At 39.1% G+C, this 16,704-nt stretch overlaps 2 long non-coding RNA genes across 3 annotated transcripts; one reads left to right on the top strand and one right to left on the bottom strand.

Annotated features, from left to right (window-relative positions):
- Positions 1–1,884: 1,884 nt before the first annotated feature.
- On the bottom strand, positions 1,885–12,438 carry LOC121079748. The gene is made up of 4 exons (XR_005825161.1): positions 12,352–12,438; positions 9,000–9,349; positions 2,332–2,338; positions 1,885–1,895 (listed from the first exon to the last, which is right to left on the bottom strand). It is a non-coding gene; the product is annotated as an uncharacterized LOC121079748 (long non-coding RNA).
- Positions 10,184–16,478, top strand: LOC121079747. 2 transcript variants are annotated; one of them, XR_005825159.1, is made up of 3 exons: positions 10,184–10,773; positions 12,098–12,788; positions 14,842–16,478. It is a non-coding gene; the product is annotated as an uncharacterized LOC121079747 (long non-coding RNA). The 2 variants fall into 2 exon arrangements; XR_005825160.1 differs by having other exon boundaries at positions 10,184–12,560; positions 12,670–12,788.
- The last annotated feature ends 226 nt before the right edge of the window (positions 16,479–16,704 follow it).

Below are 16,704 nucleotides of genomic sequence, written 5' to 3'. Positions count from 1 at the left end.
GCTCCAGTTTCTAAATCACCACTCTGGCAGTGTCTGGTGAGCCTGGAGTCAGCGTCCACGAGAAGGCAGGCAGACACGACTGGGAGGCTGCAGAGGCTGAAGTGCTGTCGCCCGAAAGGTGTCACCTTGGGAGAAAGGTCGTGACACATGGCCAGGGTGGTGTGGGAAACTGGAATGCCGTCATCTTGGTTGTGGATGAGGACAGCACGGATGCTCGCAGATCTGCTTTCTCTCATTGGCCCTGCCTGGATTTGCTCAGATTTAAGTGAAAAAGACAAAGAACTCATTCTCAACATTTGCCCTACATTATCTTTTGTAGCACTAGGTCTCCTGCTGAAGGAATGCTGTTAACTCTTCAGCTGCCTTTCTCTATTGCAATCTGTAATGGAAACAATTTTTTTTTTTCAGGGACGTGTCAGGGTTCAGTGAGGAAATACTACATGAATCAACATTTTATCACAAGGTACCACCTGTCTTGACAACACCCAGTTGATTAGTTGTTTTTTAACAATCAGAATTTGACCTACTTTGAGCTAGTTTAAAGAGTTCTTTAAATCTTCAGTATGAATTTAAAGGGGGTTCTTCACATTCTCAGTGTCTCTCTTTCTTTAGCGTTAGTTCCACAGTAACAGTCTCCAAAACCCCAAGGCAGCCCGTCTTATTCCAAGGTCACTGGGTGAAAAGGGTATTTTTCACAGTCGCATTACACCAATTTTCACGATTGTGACAAAAAAAAAAAAACATGCTGTCAGCCACGGTGCTGCAGTAACGTCAAACTCAGTGAGGAGCTCTGGTGTTAGCAATCATACTCCAAATAATCAGCAGAAACTGTGAGACAAATCATGCAGTCCTTACTCTCACAAAACCCTCACTGACTTCAGTGGGAGTTTTGCCAAAATAAGGTCTGCTGGATTTAGCTCTGTATTCTTCCTCCTGACAGAACAAGTAGGAATTAAAAGGGCCAGCATCAGATTTATGAGACAGAGAGGAAAAAAAAAACTATAATTATCTTTAAAGTAATGACTTTCATCCAACACAAATCAATGTTCCATTAGACACATTCTAATTTATAACAAAAATTGTTTGTGCAAGTTTTTCTCAGCACAACCAAAATCCACAAGTAGTTAGCAATACAATTTGATTTTTATTAGACATCTATGAGAGGCTGCCTTGCACAAATCTAGTGCTGGCGTATTTATAGTGTTTAAAATGCAGCCTTATGCATTACTTTGTATTTAGGTATTATTTTTATTTACTACAAAAATAAGAAGTATATTTTTACCTTTTTTTAAATCTCCATTTCTCATAGTTTGGAGAAAAGTATGTTTTTGCAAATTGGGATGCATGCAACTGGCATTTGCTGAATGCCAAGAACTAGAGTACTTTTTCTGCAAGAGGCTCTGCACAAGCCAATGCCTATTGCACCGTTTCAGTTCAGTCTGTCATTACAGAACAACATTTCATTTTTAAGCTTCTAAATTTTATTGCAACTGCTCAGGTCTTAAAAACACTCATTTATACAATAAGCACTTAATTAGGTCTACTTCTGAAACAGGATAAAGACAAATCCTGCACATTTTGCTAATACTGGAAAAAATGCACTTGATAGGAGTATGGAAAATGGGATCTTACCAATTTTCAAAGATAAATTCTCTTCTCTCTCCCTACTTCTTTTCCCTCTAATGGAATAGAAAATATGCCTGGCATTTAGGAAGCAACAACAAAACTACAAAGGCATACATCTTATACAAAGACTAACCATGTAAGGGAAATAATAAAGGAAATAATCTCACAATTTCTTCATTATAGATTTTACAACTGGTTCATCCTGAAAAAATTGTGATTGAGTTTTTCTGCAATTAAAATAAATTTGAATGCAATTTTTTAACAGATTACTGTTTTTTAAATATGTCGAAACTCCAAGGTTATAAAATGGAAGGAATAAAGCAGTTGATTCGGTTTACATTATTGCAGCATTTTCTGGCAAGTAACAGTGTTTAGGCATTTCTTTGGAGTTAGCACATAAATCTCAGAGCCATTAGTGATGAATTAGCAAAAGCAAAAAGGGCTGATTAATTTGGAATTCTAAAAATTGAAGATCTAAAAATTAAAAATGTGAAAATGATGCATTTTGCGTATCAACTAGCATTTAAATGATGCATTTCTCTGAGACAGCATCCTGTGGACTGCAACATTCAGAAACTGATTTTTTTTGGAGTATATATAAAACATCATACCCACCTCCCTTTTTCCATGTTTTAAAGCTTGCCATGTTTTCACAGCATATTTAAAAGAAAACAGAACTGTATCAGAACACTGAAAGTCACCCACAGACAACCTGTTCCACTAATACTTTTACATTTATACAGCATCTTTTGTCCTAAAGGATTTCTCTACTTCATTTTCATTTTATGTAGGCTGATTAGAGTGCTCAGGTATCTGCATGAGTGAGTCAGGAAACAGTGAGCGATCCAGTTAATGTTCAGGGGACAGCAACGAAAATTGGGAATTTATTCTCTCATGGGCAATGACAAAATCATCTCAAATCTCCTTAGGAAAATATCTCCCACAGCTACAAATGAGAAGAAAACCTGAATCCTTCTGACAAAGAGATGGAATGTGGCATACTTCATAATGGGTTGTTACTGGTGTGCCTACTATTCCTTTTGTATTTTATATTTACCACACTGTACTTCAACCATTTGTATGTGAAATGCATCACTTTAAAATCTATATACACTAAAGGTTCTTTTCTGCTTGTTGATTTAATTGCATGAAGTGAAGGTTGATCATAAAATATAACGAGAGGGGAAGAGAGAACTCTTATCCTGGAAAAAGCACTATAAATATTTTCCTAGGATCATTAACGCAACCCTGTAACACTTTGCCCGGTGTAGCGGAAAGAATTATACAATCATTTTATGAAATTTCTCAAAAGTGTTTATAATTCCATCCCAAATATATGCGGCTTTTTTTAAAGTGTAAAGAAAACATCCTATAATTCTTAATTCTGTTATCAAAGTTATTTTCAACCTTTGAAGGGATTCGCTTGCTAGGGACTTGGCAGTGTCAAACAAATGTTCGACTTTTATTCTGACACTTCTTGAAGAATTTGATTGAAACTATATATGTCTAGATAACACCCAACAAAGTGCCCCTCTTGCGTTTGTTTCAAGATATTTTTGGAAACAACAGAGGCGACCTTGGATGGAGCTGCTTTTCCAATTTAGGACTTCATTTGGTCTAAGAGAGTAAAATTATACTCTTCAATCCTTTTGTGTAGCCACAAACAAAACAGTGTTATTATTTTATGCTATTGTAAAATTGTTTTTCTGTATCTTGCTAGCAGTGTCTATCTGTTTAGGATAAGAAGTATTTTAGGTAATCAACAGTTATGTTCAAATGTACATATAAATAGTCCTCTAGTGTATCATGTCCCTTTAAAATACTGTGTAATCTAAATGAGCACTGGTCCTTTATGTAATACCTTTGGTTCTTAAAACTAGTGTTAATAAATAAGTGTTAGCCTTTGTCTTTGCTTATAGACCAGAATCTGATTTCAAGCCAGGGCTCGCACAGACTTGATGTAAAGTCTAAATGAGGAGAGTGGTAATGCTGGCAAGTGCTCTGTGATGGGACTGCCACCTGTCCAGATCACAGGAGAAATATTGTTTGTCAAGCTTCAAGTTTAAAAGCCAAGGTTAGGAGCCAGGTTCTTTGTACATCTAGAGTGGGGTGATTGTTTTCTTCTGACTTTGGTTTGCCAGCTGTGCAATTGTGTCTGCAAAGTTTTATTATATCTAATCACTTAGGAAGTTTTAAATAGTTTGCACTTAATTTTTGTTACAATCAATATACTTTAATTAATTTGTATTAGTGTCTGCTACAGGCATACTGCAATCTGTAACGAAATGAAATTAGTTTGTTGCAATGATAACGCAGTTTCATTGCTGTGAATAGAAACAGAATTGACAGAGTACAGTATTGTCATTTATCCTCTATAATATTTACTGTCTTAAATAATAATATAGCCTTGTGTCATCTAATGGTCAAATGCAAAATATAATATGGAAACTAAATCTGGGATATATTTGGCGTAAGTGGTATATGCAAATGCAGATGTAAATCTGCTACTCGAGTATATTGTTTAAACTCATTTGATCACGCTCCAATGTCAATACATATTTTTATAGCTCTATTTTCCACTCATTATGACTGATGGTTCAAGAGCTAACTCTAGAATATGTAGTTCCCTGATTTTATGGCATTGTCATGTACAGTAGCTGTGGGCAGCTTAAGAGAAGTGACTGTTAATTGATCCTGTGAACCTATATGTATATGAGTATGACTATATTAGCACATGCACAAATCAGGTTAAAATAAACTATTTGGTACAGCAATTTTCATCGCAGAATCTCAAAATAATTTACAAACAACCTTTACTAAAGTCTGTTGACCACACAGCCAGATAAACAAGTTGCTGCTATTATTATTATTCACTAGGTGAACAAACCATGGTACAGAATGAAGCAAAAGCAAAAGTAGGAATCTGGTCCTTGTCTCTGTGCTCAGCCCTGGTTGTGGCCTAAGGGTATGCCCAGAATCCCCAGCTCGATGCTCTACAAGAAACCTCCCTGAGCCCTCTCCTGACCCTTGTTGTTCAGACGCCCTAACCCTCATCCTAGCCTGATGCTTACCAGTGCAGTTGTCAGCGTCCCAGCTCTGAGTATCCTCGTCTGACCTCTGCCACTCCCTAAAAAGTAATTCAGAAGTAAAACATTTGTACATTTGCAATCTATTAATTCATCAAAATGTGTAAAGGAAAGGTCATAACAGATACTGATAAACAAATATGGTACAGATGTGAAGCCATTTTTCTGAAGTTTTTAATTAAATTGTAACAGGGAGTTTCAAACTATAAAAAGCGTCGCAGCTACCTTCACTGAGCTCGTGGAGGCAACAAGACCAAATGTGAGATTCTCTGTTATCCTGACAGCTTTTGACCATTGCAAAGAGAGAAATATCAGGAGAAGTAGTCCTAAGTAGAAACACGGCGTGCACATGCATACATGCATGCAAACAAAGATTAGGTCTCTTAGTTATAAAGCAGTAGACAGCATTTTAGGGCAACTTGTTTGTGAGCCTGTCCTGTGTACATTTTCAGCCTTTTACAAGTGCCTACGTTGTGCTGTAACTGGAACGTTAATTATACAACTAGAGAAATAACAAGAAACTTTTTCTTAAACACCCAGAGGAAGTCAAGATACTTTTACTATTCAGTGTTGCTTTCAAAAATGTAAAGAGGCGTGACTGAAAGCACATGGGAAAACCTGTCAGGCTTACAGCATGGTGAGGGATGAGAGAGTTTGTGCTTCTGGTTCAGTGCCCTGGCCACTTGTGGTCAAAGCTGTTTCTTCTGCTTGGTTGGTGTATCCTCAGTGTTCCGGCTGCTGGAATTGGTTGGAATTGGTTGCAATGAGACCCTCTCAAATACACAGGAAGCAGATTTATCACTGGAGCACTAATTTTTACTTTTATATGTGAGAACAAATCCAGGGTCACCTCAGTTAATGAATAACCCAGTCAGTGGTGATAGGTCCTATTTATTCTGATAAATTTGGCTTTAAACAAAAATTGAAGTTTTGTTGATACAAGCATATACCACAGGGGAATAAAAACACATTTTCCCCACGATAAATATTCAGTGTAAACAACACAAAAGACATACATGTTAATATTGTATCTTGAAGAAAATCTGAAACATCATGGCTTTCACTAAAAAAAAAAAACAAAACACCTTTTTTAATGCAAAGTTAAAACTTTCCAAAGAAAAATTATACTTTCTGAAAAAAATGGTTCCTTAGCAAAACAAAACAAACAAAACAACACTATTAGCTTTGATGGAAATCTTCTCCTTACTTACTAGATATTCAGCCTGTAATTCCGTTAGAATCAGATGAACTGTTACAGCAGGCTCAGCGATGCTTACAGCATTGTATTCTCCCTGGAAGGGCATGGATACTGGGGTTTAATAATAAGGGAATTTTTCTTTGCTACAGCAGCTGCATCAGAGCCAACTTTACCTGCAAATACACAGTGCTAATGCAATTTATCTTTGAAACAATCCCTATGGGTACATCGAGGTTTTATAAAAGGCTTTCAACAAATAGAGTGGGTTGCAGTGTTATTGCTTCACTGATGCATAAATATTGGATATCCAAACACAACACTAGCTAATTAAGTTGGGGGTGACTATTGGTCAGAGATAAGGCACACGGTAAGTAAGCATGGATTAAGCCTGCCCTCTTACTGCACATACTATGGTTGCTCCCTGAATACAATGAGAAAGTAGGTTTCCAGGAAATTAAATCCAGCAATAATTTACACCTGGAAGCTAAAAGAAGGTCAACAAATATTAGATGGAGCTTCTTAAATTGCAGTGTGTTGTACAGACTGCATGGAACTTCAAAAACAAGATCTGTCCAGTAAAATAACAGTGAGAACTTTGCATTTAACTGAAAGCATTACTTGGAATATACTAATACCTTCAGGGAAAATTGTCTTTGCAAGGCAGACAGTAAACTAAAATTCACAAAATGCTGTTTCAAAACCTGACATACATGCAATCCATGCAGGCACGGACCCACTGCCGTTAGACCAGAGCCAGCAGCCGGCCCAGCCAGCCAATCTGCCAAAAGCAGAGACATCACAAAACAAGTTCTGTTTACAAGATTTTATTTTCCAACATGACTTGGTTCATAGCCATTACTGCACTGATGGTAAAACACTCAATCCTCATACCTATGTGCGTGCAGTCATACCCACCTTGTGCAAACTGCTTGCACAGCTGACTCCATGTGAAGAGTTTTGGAGAACTGACCCATCTGAAACCCTTTTTCTAAAGGTTGCTCACAGCCACCCATAGTGGGCACACAGGTCCACAGACTTGGCTAGAAGATTCTGTATGCAAGCTCATGCTGTTTGCATATTTTTTTAAAAGATAAATTACTACATAAAGTGCTGTCAATGGCCTACACCCAGATGAGTGGGCAAGTTAAAGAACATGAAAGAAGCTAGGTGACGGGCAGAGCACGCTCCCACTCCCACTTACCCTGCCTGTGGAACCAAACTGCTGTAAAGAAAACCCAGACTGCCCAAACAGAAAGTTATGCAAGACAGTCGCTTTGCATTCAAAAGAATTCTGTCCCAAATGACTTAAAAAAGCCTATGTTGGCATGTTCATTGACAGGTTAGACTAGCACAGCAATACACGTTACTGAACAGTTAGGAAAAACCACCTGGTAGCCTGAAAGAGATGGGACTGCCCTTCTCTGCAGTACCATTGTTTAAACCAGCCTGCAATTATTGTGAAAACATTTCTTCCGCTGTGCTGGCACAAATCTTTGTGGGGCTGCACAGCCAGCCTGTTATTAACTCAGTTACTCAGCTTATAGCCACAACTGAAGGGGCGAGCAGCAGGCAAGGAGCTGGAAGCAAGTGGGCATGGATGAAGAAAGGGGGTCTGGAGCTTCCCAGACTGCCTTCACTGTCAGAGAAAATGCAGAACTGCACCAAAGTCTGCCGTTTCTGTTGTCCTTGATGTGCTTCTGTGATTAGCCAAAGACATTCTGAAGACAAATTAGAAAAATAACAACTGTTTTATTAAAAAGCTCATGAGCAAAGGTGAAATATCCCCTTCATCAGAACCTACGTCCCTAATGGGATGTTAAGTGATCACAGAGTGAAATAAATAATAATTAAAAAATAGACAGAAACGCTGCATCATTTAACAAATGCTTACCAGGCAACCAGTAGTGGAAGGCAGGAAATTAATACTCGTAACTTCTGATTAGTTTTGCCAGAGGAGTCACATGCTGCTCTCCTTTGTGTGATTCTCAGAAAATGAAAGATGCAGAATGAGATTAATACATCCAAACTTCCCAAGCTCACACAGGCCTTTGATTTTCCAGGGAATGTTCTTCTCTCCATCGTCCTCCCCTCATAGGACATATGTATTTGTTAACTAGACCAAGAAGTGGGGAAATCTGTTTTCCTAACAATTTACCTGATGGCATAAATCGGCCTACATCACTTTCCTGATGTAGACTCTTGGGCAGATCCCTTCCCATTTCCTGACCAGGATTTTGGAACAACCAAAGAGGAAACAGCCTGCCCTAATTAGTGTACTCCATCATTAACACTGAGCCCTGCTTGTTAGAAGGCAGGACTTCACCACTTCTACCGAGTGTCACTTTAATGTCCAGGCACGTTGGATCTGTTCTGCAAGGCTGATAGTTAATGTGAGATAAAATACAGCAATAGGAGGATCATAAAAATGCTTATGCAAGAAACAGTGGAAAGTTCCAAAATATTGGAATGCAGTTATGGGTTATTATGTAATTCAATTAGACAATATTTTTCAATCTCTTTAGCAATGTGAATTTAAAAGATGTAATAAACCCTACTTCATCACATGCCATGTGTATGGTCAGCTTAAGGTATGAACAGGTGAACGATAGGCACCACAATGGCCTGTTTTTCATACGTTCCTTTGCAAAAACAATACTGCTTTGTTGCAAAGGAAGCACTCCTTAACAGTATTTTTCTGAGTAAATGCTTCCGTCCTGAGCTTCATTCAAAGTATACATAACTAATACAAATGTAATAATAACATATATAATTGCCAGCAAATCATGTCATAGCATTACAATATGCTTAATCATTTACAAAAAATGTCTTATAAAGTCAGAATATTTGATTATGGGAAATATAAGATTTTTCTAAGGATTAATAGGATGGCAATTATTAGGGGAATGATTCACTTATGCTGTATCCTCTCCAAACTGAATGAACTAACCTCTTTTAAGTCAACCAAGTCACACCTAGCTAGGAGAAAAGAGTCTGACCCAAATAATCCATAATTAGATCATCAGCTGCTAATGCTATTGATGTCCTGAGATCTGAGGTGGCCTCAGCTGCCCTCATTCTCCAGCTGCAACTCAGAGAACAGACTTCATTCTTGAAAGAAAATAGAAATTTTAAAAAGACATGTGGATTAGTAAAATAATGATGTTGAATATCTGTCTCAGAATTGTCTTAATTTGTTAACATACGATCAGAAATCAGATTATGACCATGTCAAACAGAACAGCAATTATATTATTGCTTACATAACTGGGGGTCTGGTTGCTGCCTTCTGTTACAGCTTGTAGGAAAATTCAGGTGCTCTTCAAAGAGATTTAAGTCGATAATATCAGGCTTGTACCGTCAAAATCACTGCATAAGGTTAAGCAGCAAAGACAGCCTTTCCACAGTTCCATCTTTACAAAGCCAAACAACTGGATCAACACTGAAGATATAAAACAATAAATTTCTGTATTCTCACATATTGAGTATTCTATGCTTAATGCCTTTAAGAACGTGATATTCTTGGAATAATTCAAATTGGTGCACTGTGTTTCTAGTATTTCTTTTCCAGTGGTCAGTATATGAATGTAGTAGGTTACATTGAACTTTCTTAATGATATATATTAAAGTAAAAATAAACATTTCAGATTTAGTAGCTTATGATGTAATTAAACAAAAAATGTTAAGTGCAACAATTTCACTTTGATTTAGAATATCTGACTCACAGCACAGCTCTGATGACTATTAAATCTGCTTGAAAAAGCAAATCAAATTTGTACCAGGTACAAATAAAACTCACAATCCTTTCCAAAAATATCTATATTAAATCCTGTAAAGCACAAACATACTGAGACACACAGAATCCTTCAGAAGGATCAGGAGGCCCTCACACTAACTGCAGGGTTTTTTCCTCATTTCTGTGGCATATGTTGTATCAAAAATCACAGCAAAAAGAAATTTCATGCTCAAAACTGAAATTTTTTCTCACATTTAACTCAGCCAAAAATCCTGTGATGGCAGAATTAAATTTGGGTTTGTTCTTAAAAGGTAAGGAAGCTACAATATGGAACAATACTGGGTTTTTACTCCTAACTACAAAGACTGTTACTTTCTCTGAACATTTATAATCATTTTAAAGTCATCTGTAGCTGTCAAATAAATCCATTGCCTCTGCCCAGAATTTCTTATGAACTTTGTTAGAGGAACTTGCGTATGTACTGATCTAGAAGAAATAATCTTTTTTTTTGTAAAATGGAATGAGTATAGCAGATGGGAAGTGACATTCACTTATAAACACTCACATGTAAGCAACATCTTAACCTAAGATGAGACTCTCTTCCTCACATGAAACATAAAAGGTGGACTACTACCTTAGGGCCAGATCAGGCAGCACATCTAAAAATTAAATTCTAGACTGGTCAGACTCGGACTGGGGAGAGAACGATTTCGGTGGTTTCAGTATCTTTGTCTTCCGCCAATATTTTTATTTTCTTGCAGTATAAATATCCCTAAAGGAAGAGATCTCACTGCATGTAACTCTTTTTTTCTGTTGAGTCATTTGGCTTGTTTATGTATCCTATGTAGAGGTGTAGTTTTACAAAATGCCTACTGCATGCACGAAGAACTCCCCTCTGAACAGATCCTCTACCTGAGCATCAGGGAAAGAAAGAAATGTGTAACTGATGACATTTCAAGGGCAAGGAAAACAACTGTTCAGAGGAGAATTAGCTGATTTGGTTGGTGTTTATTTTTACTTCTATCTAGCAATCTGCTCTCCAACAGAAGATGCTTATTTGCAGCAGAGAAGGCTGTCTCCTGTTTGGACTGGCGCCCGATCTGGAGAAAAGGTGTGACTAAGGACAAGAGGTATGTCTTAAGCATGTATTGGCTAATGGAAAAGGGTCCTGGGGTGGGAAGGGATATTGTATGTGTCATGTATGATAGCTAATGACGGATAAATTCTGCATTTCTTCCCATCATGCTTCTCATCCACTACCATATATTAAATCTGCCTTACACTCAGGAGTGTGTATTCCAAACTAAGATATTCCACATCTGGAATTTTAGAATTAATTATTCATCAAGAACTTGTGTAGAGAAGCTCTAAGGTATAGCTCAGTTAATTTATTTTACACATGCTTACTGCCAAGTTGGAGGGCATAACAATTTCACAAGTCTTTTCCTTTCAAGAACTGTTTGGAGAAACTTTTACAGTCCTGGTATCCTGTAATGAAGGTCTGAATATCTGCAGATTGCAAACTGAAGTAAAACAGATTGCAGCAGAATGGCAAATAGGTTAAGAAGCAGAAAAGAGCTGTTACTTTTTGCTGCAATCACTAAGAAAAATGTAAAAGGATAGAATCCACTTCCATCTGCCTAGGGCTCAACCCTTATTTTTAGGTTATTTCTACTGTAATGATTTTGTCTTGCACACTCTCTCACGTAAGACATTAAATAATGCTGAGTTACTGATGTGCCAGCTATGGTATCCAGTAGTTACCGAATATAAACCCGAGTGTTTGCTTTCTCCAAGTCTTTGCCTCGGTAATATCTTTAAACATAATAGCCTCTGCCTGTTGGCTTGTTTTCTCATGGGGAGGGTGACAGAACATTTTGTGTTCTCTTATCTTCAATAGCAATGAAACAGGAGGAGCTCCACAATGCGAAACCAAATCTACTGCTATTAATACAACATCCCAGCCACAGAGAAGAGATTTGTTTATTTATCAAAGCTAGAGATGCCTCTCTCTGACCTTTCCAGAGCTTGTGTGCTTTAGCTGGGAATAGATTCCATAGAACTGGATGCTCTTTTTAAAAATATACAATAAAAAACTTACCCCTGTCCCTGAAACAGAGCCAAGGCTCTATCCCCAATTACATGAAATGCCCTGTAACTTTGAATATTTAGATTCTAACCAGGGCAACAGTCCGTATTCAGTTTTGATTACTTTGCAGCTGCACAGAGACCAACCAGCTTTCCAAAGCCCACTCGCCTTTCTTGCTGCCACTCAGCGGCACGCTCAGCTGGCTGTAACCATACATGGGCCCCCTTCTCTCGGAGGCCTAACATCTGCCTGCAGCCTAAGAAACCTGCCAGTAGAGCTTGTTTTTTTGTTGCAGAATTAAAAAGTGTTACAGACTGTACAGTTTTGTTAATTTTTCTTCTTTTTTTTTCTCCTTGGCCATCGAGTTCCCCAGCTCAGCATGTCGATTCAAACACCGCTCACTTGGTACCTGCTCCATGACTGCTCGGTATTTCAGCCTACACAGACTGTTAATGAGTTACAGAAGCAAACCTGCGAGTAGGAACTAGAAGCCCTACATGTCCTGATTCCAAGGCAATAATCATATTATATAAAGGGAAACCAATATTTATGCCATCTCCTCCTCCTCCAACAGTTACAACAGAAGGCAGCACACAGCCCTTGGAAGACCCAGTCTTACCTGACAGCTGTGCTCGGAGTGTGCCTGCTTAATGGGGCCCTTCCAAAGACCAGGGCTTGTGGCCGCCTTTGTGAAATCCCACCAACTGGGTTGGTTCCCCTCTCTTACCTGATGTCCCTGCTCCTGGGCAGCTGCAGCATCCCTCAGCCGTGTTGGTCCAGCGCCCACGCAGAATTGCCAGCCGCATCACCGAGCTGTTCACCTGAAAGGTAACACAGAGAAAAATCATAAACAGTTGGTTCAGCGACTAACCTGTCTGTCAGATGTAGCGATAAAACCGCTTGTGGGGCTGAACACTGAACCTGTTTTTTTGCTAAGTAACTTTCCAGTGCCTGTACCCATGTAATGAGGGAAAGTAAAGGGACTGAAACTGGCACCAAGGTGTAAGGTGGGAGCACCGCTGCTTCTTTGGGTAGAAGTACCAGATTTGGGGCCGGGTAAGTTGTTTGTTGAACTACGTCTTATGTCAAAGTCTTGTTCTAATTACCATGTCCCTTACACTTTTCTAGGCGTTACATATAGGGTCCTGTGCTTTGACAAAGCCAATTACTAAAGTAGCCTTAGAAATACAAGGCAAGAATCCAAAATAACTGTCTCCTCTCTCTAACCATTGGGCAATATTATCTATAAATAAAATCTCCCAAATATTATTCTGAACCATATAGCAGCTTGGAAGGCCAAAAATCTGTCCTTCATTACCCTAGAAACTACTTCACACTTTTGAAGGAACTGGTTTAGCAGTGATGCATCCCCTCATGCTCTGACCAACTTCACACTTCATTTTTTATCCAAATCCAAGTAACAGGCTTTGGGGACCTTGTCTGTATTCCTTCCTACTCAAGTCTGTTCCCATCTGCCTGATCCCCTCAGTGACTTTATAATACTTCTTTTGTGTCACCAGAACTACTGCTGCCTCCCAGTCAAACTTCCCACACTGGTCTCTAAATCTGCACTCCCTGCTTTGGCATGTTCAGATTTTGTATCTGCAAGTGCATGAATAAGGGCTTGTTCAAAGGCACAAAATTTACTATGGCCATTTTACATTTTGGGTTCAGACTGAGCTCTGTCTCCGTGGAAAATCGCCAAAAGGCATCTGATCCTGGTAATTAGGGGACGGTTATGTGAGGAACCTGCGGAAAGAGGGCCCTCAGCCTGCCCGCTCTGCAGCTGGGGTTTCTCCCTGGCAGTTGAGCCCGGTGATGTGAGAGGTTAGTCAAGAGTGGGAGCAGATTCCTGTGGGGCTTCACCAGCCAAATTCCTATCTAGCAAAAGGTTGCTACAGCAACTCTGAGCCTCCCGAGATACAGAAATTATTGTAATGGTTGCTGAAATGCCTCCCTTCTGCTCTGAGACAGGATAAGGAAAATCCTTCCCTGTGATACAGCCTGGTTACCCACTACCACGCTGCCACACCAGCTCTGTGCAAGCTCCAGGCTTCCCGAACTTGCTCAGGAGCTGTGGCCACCTTTCACCTGAAAGCAAGATGCAGTTACCCATTTGCATGTAATGCAAACATAGGAATAATAAACCCAAACGCTACACCACTTCCAGCACATTTTTCCCATGGAGAGGATATGAGGAAAAAAAAAAATCATAGGATAGGAGTGAATATGCTACTGAGTGAGCAGAACAGAATATAGAAACCTGTGCATAGCCAAAACGTGTATTTTCCTGACCAGGGTTTCTCGTTTTCAAAAAACACATAGATACGAGAAAACATAAACAAAGCAAAAAAGGGACAAAACCCCTCATAGCTTCCCAATGACTGTCCAGAAGTTTTTTGGCTGCCTCCAGCCTGAGCATGTTTTCCTCTGGCATTTGGCCCGCTCACAGGTCATTCAGTCCACTGGCGTATGTAATAAATACCAGACAGAGATGATGCTTTGGACAGAATGGGAACACTTGTGACCTAAACAGGACCTGGATCTAGAACGGGGTGGACTAAGGATAACAGGGGCATAGAACCAGCAAGTATCAGCATACTCCTAAGTGCAAAAACTTTCTCAGAATTGCTCCTGTTTACCTCCCTTTTGCTTTTGAGCTACTCAGTTTGCTCTGGAAGCCAAAAATGAAAACAGCACAATATCTGTTATCTGAAATAGTAAGAATATCCGTTATCTGAAATAGCACCTGTGCTTACCTGAGATAACTGAATGACTTTTAAAATTATTTCTTTAAAAGAGAGGCCATAGCTTTTTTACAGCTGCTCAGTTTAAACCTGACCATTGCATTTTGGTCACAACAAAATAGGATCAAATTGCTCTGGGTACAGATCCAGTAAAATTGATACAGTTACCTCCTGGCAGAATTTGGCCCAACACACCTGGAACATCCTTTGGGATTATTCAATTCAAAATATTGCACTAATCCAATCTCCTGAAGTTGCCAAATGTTGTAATGTCTGGTATCAGCATGTGGTGTTTTATATTTATTGATGCAAGCTTGGTCTCTTGTTAATAGGGTATTTCTCTGGTTTCTTACTTCCCCCAGGTCTGTGAGCTTTTGGGCTAACCCCGAGAAGCCTGAGAACAAACTTTGCTTTCAGTACATCAGAACACCATGCTCAAGTCAGAGGAAAGTTTTTTTTGCTTCCTTCAGTTTAGTGTCTCCTGTGAAGCTGATTCCCACAGATCAAGAAAAGCATAGCATTTTTAAAACAAAACATTTGTTAACTAAGGATTTCCTGGATTTTTCTGCTTTCTTATTTACACTGTGATCTGGACACTGTGAAACCACTGTTTAACTTCCAGTATTATTTATGGAAGCCAGGCTGTTGCTGTTTCCAGCCCTTACAGAGAACTTTCAGTTTGCAGTTTCAGTACCAGGTGCACAACCCTGGCTTAAGTTAATCAGCTGAAAAGTAACACACCGTAAGTACACAACCCTCTGGAGCCCTGTCTGAAGCTCCACAGGTAGGGCCTTTTTGCAGGCTGTAAGCTACCTCAGTAGTCGGGGTCCCAAATCAAGAAAGCTCCACGTCAGTGAGATCAGAACTTGGGATTGTCCAGCCTTTTCGATGCAGCAGAGGTAGGTACTAGTTTGGAAGCGTTCCTATTGTGCACAGAGAGAAATTTGAAATTTTGCTAGCTCACTTATCAATACAAAAGACTTCATGCCTGAGCACAGAAACAGATTTTAGGAAATGAACCATTTTTATGAGACTTTGCATGTTACAACTACTGATCAAAACTCTTCAATTCACAATAGAAAGAAACAGGCAAGGAATAATGATTTAAGCAAACTGGATCCAGCTTCTGTGCTGTCAGCGTGACTACTCTGACTTACAACCATGGTGAAAAAATCAGTTTGAAGTGTGACCTCCCCCCAGCATATGGGCCCTGGGTGTGCATGCTGCAGCATTATGTGCTACCTTTCACAGCTGCATAAACTAAGTGCAAAGTAGTTTGAAATTGTTAGAAAAACAGAAATCAAGATTTTTAATTATTTTGCATGAGTAAAAACGACCATGTGTATGGTACAAAGTAGTACAGAATCAGGTCAATGAAGTTCACGTGACTGCTATCTGAGCGAGGTTGTTAATGATTGCACAATAGGGAGCTTTAACGAACAGAAAAGGATGAGAGAGAGCAACAATAAGTAACTTATTGAAAACTCAGTTCGGGTGCTCCTTTACCTTACAGTTCTCCTGTCCCACACCTGCAGCTTTCTGTCACCTGGCAGAAGACCTGGCATCATTGCACAAACTTCACCATCACACCAACATCAGTTACAGCCACCAGAAGTCTTCTAGGATGACAGATAAAGGTTAGAGCCTGCTGATGACCCAAGTGGATGTCAGTAGGATGGAATACCATTACTTTCAAATGCTTTTTTGAAAACCTGGGGAAACACATCCCCAAAGTCTTTATTTAAAAGTATTAAGGCTACAAAATCAAACACTTGCTCAAATTAGAAAATGCTGGGTTAGAAAAAGAAGCCCGGAATCACGTAATTAAAGATTACTTTAGGGTACATGCATGGAAAGGCAACCTTTCTTCTGGCATTTTCTAACTTCAGTGTGCTTGCAAATTATTCATATTTTGGCAAAGATGTTGGATATGTAAAATGTATATATTATATATAGAACCGTATTTCTCTCTGATATATTTTTGTCTCATAAATGCAGTTTCCTGTTTCCATGTTAGAAATTACAACATTAACATATTCAGATGCCAGTTGCTGGATTTATTTGCTTCTTGATCATCCAAATGCTGAGCCTGGATGTGCTCAGCCTCTCCATACTTCAGTCTTATCTAGCACTTTTTCTAAGCCACCCAGATAAATTATCTCAATGTCCTGAGGTAAAGTGATTCTCTTGTCCAGGGTGTCTGGATTGTTCCTTTTTTTTTTTTT

Source organism: Cygnus olor, chromosome 17 (genome assembly GCF_009769625.2).
Source record: "Cygnus olor isolate bCygOlo1 chromosome 17, bCygOlo1.pri.v2, whole genome shotgun sequence".
Taxonomy (NCBI): Eukaryota; Metazoa; Chordata; class Aves; order Anseriformes; family Anatidae; genus Cygnus; species Cygnus olor.
This window is presented reverse-complemented; position numbering and strand designations above follow the sequence as displayed.